This window comes from Rhagoletis zephyria, unplaced genomic scaffold (assembly GCF_001687245.7).
Source record: "Rhagoletis zephyria isolate East Lansing unplaced genomic scaffold, Rhagoletis_zephyria_1.1 Rzeph_scaffold_00034, whole genome shotgun sequence".
NCBI lineage: Eukaryota > Metazoa > Arthropoda > Insecta > Diptera > Tephritidae > Rhagoletis > Rhagoletis zephyria.
In genome coordinates, this window is record NW_016157118.1 from 767,744 (window position 1) to 774,764 (window position 7,021).

Sequence of the window (7,021 nt, forward strand, 5' to 3'; positions counted from 1 at the left end):
GTTGAAATAAATACTCACCTTAATAACTCCGTCAACATTTTGGATCGGAGCCATAAAGTGACTTAGCGAAGCGGACTATTTAGCGAATAAGTGGATCTCGCACTACAAATTAGACTTTGTTCAACAGCTTAACTTTTAACATGTCATATATAAAAGTTGCATAATCTCGCACATATCCATGTAAATGTGCGTGAGTTCGATTATGTGTGCCTACCTAATCTATGAACTGCTTACCTTCATATTGCAAATAAGCGAATGAAAACAAATTTTTTCATATACCCGCTTCTGCTTCTTTTTGACCGCTGATGTCGATTGGCGTTTTGCAAATTCGTTTACCTTTTGAGCGCAGCCAATTTTCGGTTTTGGCATTGAAATCAGCGCACACGCGTTGCCAATATTTTTTGACGCCCAGTAGCGTACGGCGTGACAAACGTACACCCACAGACATGCAATTCATTCGACATTTGTATTTGCAGTTGCTGCATTGGTTGAGTTCCAGACTAATGCAATGCTGCAGAGTGATTCGGAGCAGTTTTTAGTGTGCATATTTGCTTTTATATTACCACACGCTGCACTCAGTTGTTGTTAGGCTTTGATGTTGCTTGTCGTTGCATTTGCATTCGCATTTGCAGTCTATAAGAATTTTGGTCAAAATACATCACATACTAACCGTGTCGGTTGTCGGCAACCAAAAAAAAATATTTTGGTCGTTTAATTTAAATTTCTAGTTTGTTTTAGATAAAGTACTAGATAACTATTTTATCGGATCTTTCTCAAGCATTATGGTTCACGGAATCAATTGTTATCAGCTTAACTTAAATTACCGTAAAGCAGTGGAAAGGCACAACCTTCCACTTTCCAATGAATGTAAGATAATGAAATCCGTTGAAATCTGTCCAATTTCTGATAGGTGTTTTGACCCAACATCCAAATTTTGAGTTTTTTGGTCATAACATAAGATTTTGGAGGTGTATTTGAAGTTCTGCTAGTGCCAAAGTTTTTTTTTAGACCTGTTCTACCACCTCTACTCCATGACATAAAAAGTACATGCAACATATTTTTGTAGCACCGTGCAATGAAAATTTAAATTTAACTCACTCAGGAACATATGTATGTCCTTTGGGTGGTCCAAAAATGCATGTGAAAAAGTAAAGTCGGAATTTTTATGCTCTGACCCCTTAGGATTGTTCTATACCGAAAAAAAGGTTACCCTTATTTTTTTATTTTGAAATCAAAAAATATTTATAGGTCGCTCAAAGCGCCCAAAGTTTTCCATGTATTTTATATGGGGGAAAAAACTACTTTTCGTAGAAATGGTATAGAAAAAAATTCAAAAATTAAAAATCAATATTTTTCTACCAGAAAACTCCGCTTATCTGCAAGAGATTCCGAATAATAATACCCAATTGTTTATTTAACCATTTTGTCATCGCAACTATAATTTATAGGTCCGCCAAAAACCCACAAAACCCCCGAAAAATGCAATAAGGCGACCAATACCAAATCATTATTAATTAAATATGATTAAATAAACAATGGGGTATTATCATTGAAAGTATCCTAAAGAGAAGCAAAGTTTTCCGATCTAAAAATTTTGATTTTCAAGAATTCTGGCATTTCAACGAAATATTTTATTTTTCCCATATAAAAATACATGGAAAACTTTGAGCTAAATATTTTTTGATTTCAAAATAAAAAAATAGGGGGTAAACTTTTTTTCAATATAGAACAATCCTAGGGGGTGAGAGCATTACAATTCCGACTTTACTCTTTTTGGACCACCCTAATGTACATAGATGCCAGTTGGCAGTTCGTTGGGCCCGTCTCTAATTAAACCTACACGTAGAGTTAGCGTAGTTAAGCAATAGCCATTATTTGGTTCCAGCGATAGCGATTAACAACTCAAAAGGCCTTTTTATAGATAAGAAAGATTATCTTCAATATATTAATATGCGCCCAATGAGCTGCGAGTAGCCACTTAAGCGTTTACTACTTTCTATTTTCGGCTTGGACAATTCCTCTTCAAATATTATTTATCACGGCGAAGTCTGAATATTTGCATGGACGTTCATACTGTGGTTCTAATCTACATACCAAAAAATCTCATCGATGCCGCTAAAGCTGTAACGAGGGATCGAAGGCCATCAAAAACGGTTTTTTGAGAAAAAATTTTTAATGGTCAATTCTATAAAAACAATGGTGGTTATTGAGTTTGGATATTGAATATTTCCCCCCTCAAGATTATCCAATAGGGCTCCTCAGTCTTACGAAAAAAGTGACTTAATATTGGAGGCACGATTTTGATTATCTACAAACCCCCCAGTCGGAAAAGTAGTAATGCATTACATGCGTGATAAATAATATAATGTATTTCTGATGAGTTCTCGATGATATTTCTGCTATGTAATCAGGTTACAGGTAATAACATCAACGGAATTAAGGTCAATTGACTTTATTATCTTTTCAAAAGCGAGATAAAATCCATTGACATTATTGCTCTTTCAAAAATTAAATTTGCTTAGCTTCGCGGCGGCCCGCGTCCGCGCGCCACACCTAGCGCGCCACGCTCGCGCCCCGCGTACGCCGAGCGACCGAGGCACCACACAACGTCACGCTACGCCGCTACACTATTATAATTTGGAAATCAGAAGTAATATCAGTGATGACAGGTAATAAGTCCCAGATGGTTTCTAAAATCACAAATTAGTTTTTGTGCAGATTACAGATAGAGGGTATTAATGAATTTAAGTCCTCGATATTTCACATTTTTATATTTGTAAGTTATTGGAAGATTTCTGGTGTGTTTTGGCAACAACTTGTCTACAGTAAAAAGTATATAATTTGTGTATCAAAAGTGTGTGAAAACCAATCAATTAACTTATATGATCTCGGTTCCGATATTAAATAATCAATAATTGTTTGTACCCGCATTTTGGCACATTGGCTCGTTGAATGTGCCATCTAATAAATAGTGTCGTCATTCTCCTTAGCTGCTTTTAAATGATGTCGTCACAAATTGCTGGCGGAGACATGAATACAGTGTAAGAAAATTCCTTTTTTATAATTGTTTCCTTATAGAAAGGTTGGTTTCTTTTCCACCTTAGACATTCCGAATTCGTTCAAAATGTGGTAATTTAAAACACCGAATTCTTTCAGTGGTTCTCCGGGGTTTTTGGACATGGACTGTTTCTTCAATTTAATAGTGTTCGCTTTATTTTTGTGGAAACGAAACATGTTTTGCAAATTCTGGATCATTTCTACACCCTTTCTTCAAATATTTCTCGTATTTATTCCAGCTGCGTTTTACGTTTGGTTTTTCGCATCATGTTTTTACTATATTCGTAATTTTAAATTTTTTAAGAAAATCAATTGGTGGTAGTTCATGATTGTGTGGGGATTAATAGCCCCACACTGAAGATTTGGCAATAACCTTTTTCATCTATTAAAAAACAACACTTACGGGCAATGTTTATTGTAAGGACAAAATTTTTTTCTATGAATCGACATACTTTAAGCATTGTTGGCGCTATTTCCATTTGAATGAGGAAATAGCGTCAATGACTTTATTTCCAAATTTTTGTTGACTTTATTTCGCTTTTGAAAANAAAATCAATTGGTGGTAGTTCATGATTGTGTGGGGATTAATAGCCCCACACTGAAGATTTGGCAATAACCTTTTTCATCTATTAAAAAACAACACTTACGGGCAATGTTTATTGTAAGGACAAAATTTTTTTCTATGAATCGACATACTTTAAGCATTGTTGGCGCTATTTCCATTTGAATGAGGAAATAGCGTCGATGACTTCATTTCCAAATTTCTGTTGACTTTATTTCGCTTTTGAAAAGATAATAATGTCAATGGACTTTATTTTGCACCAGGGTGGGAAATAAAGTCAATTGACTTTATTTCCGTTGATCTTGTTACCTGTCACCTGTAATCACCATTCTAATGTATTCAAAAAGTTCAAAAAATTTCACATTAAACACACATTCATTTCTCGATACTAGGTAATGCAAAATTGAATGCCCCACTTTTCTTAGGACATCGCCCTGGGAAAAAATGCATTTTAGAATGTGAAAAGGGTTATTTTACTGATTACTTTTTCTATTAATATACATTACATTTTCCCACTGGGCCAGTAAGCACAATTTTTTATTAAAACTTACCGTTACCCCATGTGAGCGAGGGAGTATGTGTGTTGATTTTTCACGGCTGGGCGTATTTGGGTAAAATTTGGCACACAGATAGGTCATGGCCCGGTTTATAAAGAGTTGCCACCCTTTGAAAAAGTTAAACCCAATTAATAATTAGGGTAAACTAACTATACTACGCAACCCTGTGATCTTCAAAAATTTCAACGATTCGAACATGGTTTAATGAGAAAAAGTGGCAACATTGCTTTTTCGTGTATGCAGTTGCTAGCTGCGTTTCAGTGATCGCCGACCGGTTATGATTAAAACAATTCAAGTTTTTGTATTGAATTTTTTGTTCGAAATTTCTTTTTCCCTTTTCAGTAGGTTTTTTTGCACATTATCTTCTCAGTGCGAATTGATCGTGATATATACGGATCTGAACTCGCGTAAATATACATTTTCTAAATGCGATAGCATGAACGCTCTTCGAAAAAATATGTTGGAAAGTGCTAAATGTTGCATTTAAAATGGAGCAAAAACGCTGCATAAGACAGATTTATTTCGAAAATAGTTTGCAGAGGGTTGCTGCTTGTTCAAGAGTCAAATCCCATTTTCTTCATGAGTTAAATAAGGTATTACAATATAGATGTCAATTAATGCCCCCTGTTAAAGGCCAAATTAAATTTAATCAATAAGTGAAATGAAACATTACAAAATGATTTCCAGTCAAACAAGAGATGTCTAAGAAGGCCTTATTCGGCTTTCCGACGGCACCCCATTTACGTCGTTCGCTCTCTCATTCGAAATTCGCACTCCACTTACCCTTCGAATTACGTAATTCGCCATACAAAATTTTGAGAGCAAATTACCTCATTTGTTGGTATTTCAGATCCAATTACCATGAGAATTACGAACAAATCGAAACTAGCTCACAAATTAAAACTTCTGAGTACGAACAGTAAAGTTAATTAATGTGTATATCCCTAATTTAATACGGTAACTTGTAAATTTTTACGAAGAACCTACATTTTGCATAAATTATGCAGCGAAGAAAAACAAAAACAATACAGAGAGATAGAGAACTGTCAAATCGAATTAAGAATTTGTCCGTGGGAATGTGGTAATTCGCGATCGTAATTGGGGGAGCGAACAAAGTAATTCAGGATGTCGTGGGAAAATGGTATTATTTCAAAAAAACAAATGTTTACAAGTGGTTGGTGTGTTTAAAAGTCTAATTGAATTCAATCCGATACTTTAATGAAATATAACAATATAAATGTCAAACGAATCAGGTTGAAGAAATCATTATTTCTAAAATAGATATGAAGATATTTAAGAAGGCCCTGTTTTGAAAATTTGTTTACAAGTAATTGGCACCTGTTTAAAAGTCTAATTAAATTTAATCGTTACATTAGTGAAATATATCAGTAACAGTGTCTAACGAAACATGTTTAATATAGGATTGTTACGAAAATAGTTATTAAAAGGCTGTGACTTGTATAAAAAATCAATTTCAATAAAAATATAGTATATATTTTTGCATTACAGTCGAATAAACATTTCTGGACAAAAATGTATCGCCCTAAATTAAGCCGAAAACCATGTATATATACGATATGTATAACCAAAATTTTACAGAAACTATTACATTTAATGTACCGATGACATCCAGATATATTTATCGGGTCCTTCAAGGGATTTGGACAGAATCACATCTGATTTGAATATGGACTTATCATCTATATCGCACTGGGCTGATCTTAACGGCCTTTGCCTTAACCCTGAGAAGTCGTATGTTCTACCTGTTTTTAAGAAAAAAGTATTTTTTAGCAGTATTCCTTCAGTTTATCTTGAAAGCAATCCCCGCAAATTAATTGATAAAGTAAGCAATTCAGGGTTTGTTATCAATTCTAGCCTTAGCTGCGTTGATCACGTTAATTCCGTTGTGAACAAAGTATATAGTATTTTAAGAAACCTAAGGCAATCGGCATCGTTTGTTCCGATTCCCACTAGAAGACAGCTTGCGCGTCAATATATAGAAAGCTTGATTCCAGTTCGTCCCATAATATTACACCTTATTTAACCAAATTACACGTTATGTATATGGATTGCGGAAGTTTGATCATATATATGCGTGGAGATATAGCTTGTTAGGATGTGATTATCTACAGGCAAGGAACTGCGTCTCTTTGAACTTATCAGCACAAAGACCTCGCCTTATCTTTGTGAGAATGGTGCCTTTATTTACATAACTTTAAGAATGCTACTGGTCCATTTTTCATCAATATCTATATATTAATACGCTAACATAAATTTTGTCTCCGTTCGTTTGGCGATTCTACCGAACCGATTTCAAAACCAAGAGCACCGTTGGAAAGGCATTTTTCCGTAGATGAGCAGAGTTTTTATGGTTTTACAATTGATTGAAAATTACGGCCAAAACCGTCGTTTAAACATTTTCGAATTGTGTATACATGTTGCTGCAATATGTTCAATTTGACATGTTTCGCCTGTTGTTTCACTACACATTTGAAATTAAGCTTTGAAATAAAGATAAATATGAAGATGAAGAAATAAATGATAACGATCAAGTAAAAAAAAAGAAGGCAAAAGTGAAGATAAAGACGAAAATTAAGACAATGACAGATGCATAAGAATTAGGGTAACTGAAAGGGTAAGAACATTTCTTGAATTTATGAAGTGAAACTTCTTTAGCGGCAGTTGGTTGGCTGGGAGCAAATTGTCAAATTCAATGGGAATAATGCACATGGAAGTAGTTCTCAGCGGTTTAGCGGTTTGAGAATAAAAACAAAAACAAAGATGCCTAGAGGTACAGGCAAAAACGAAGATCAAAGTAAATTTAAACACTTTAAGGTAAAGGTGA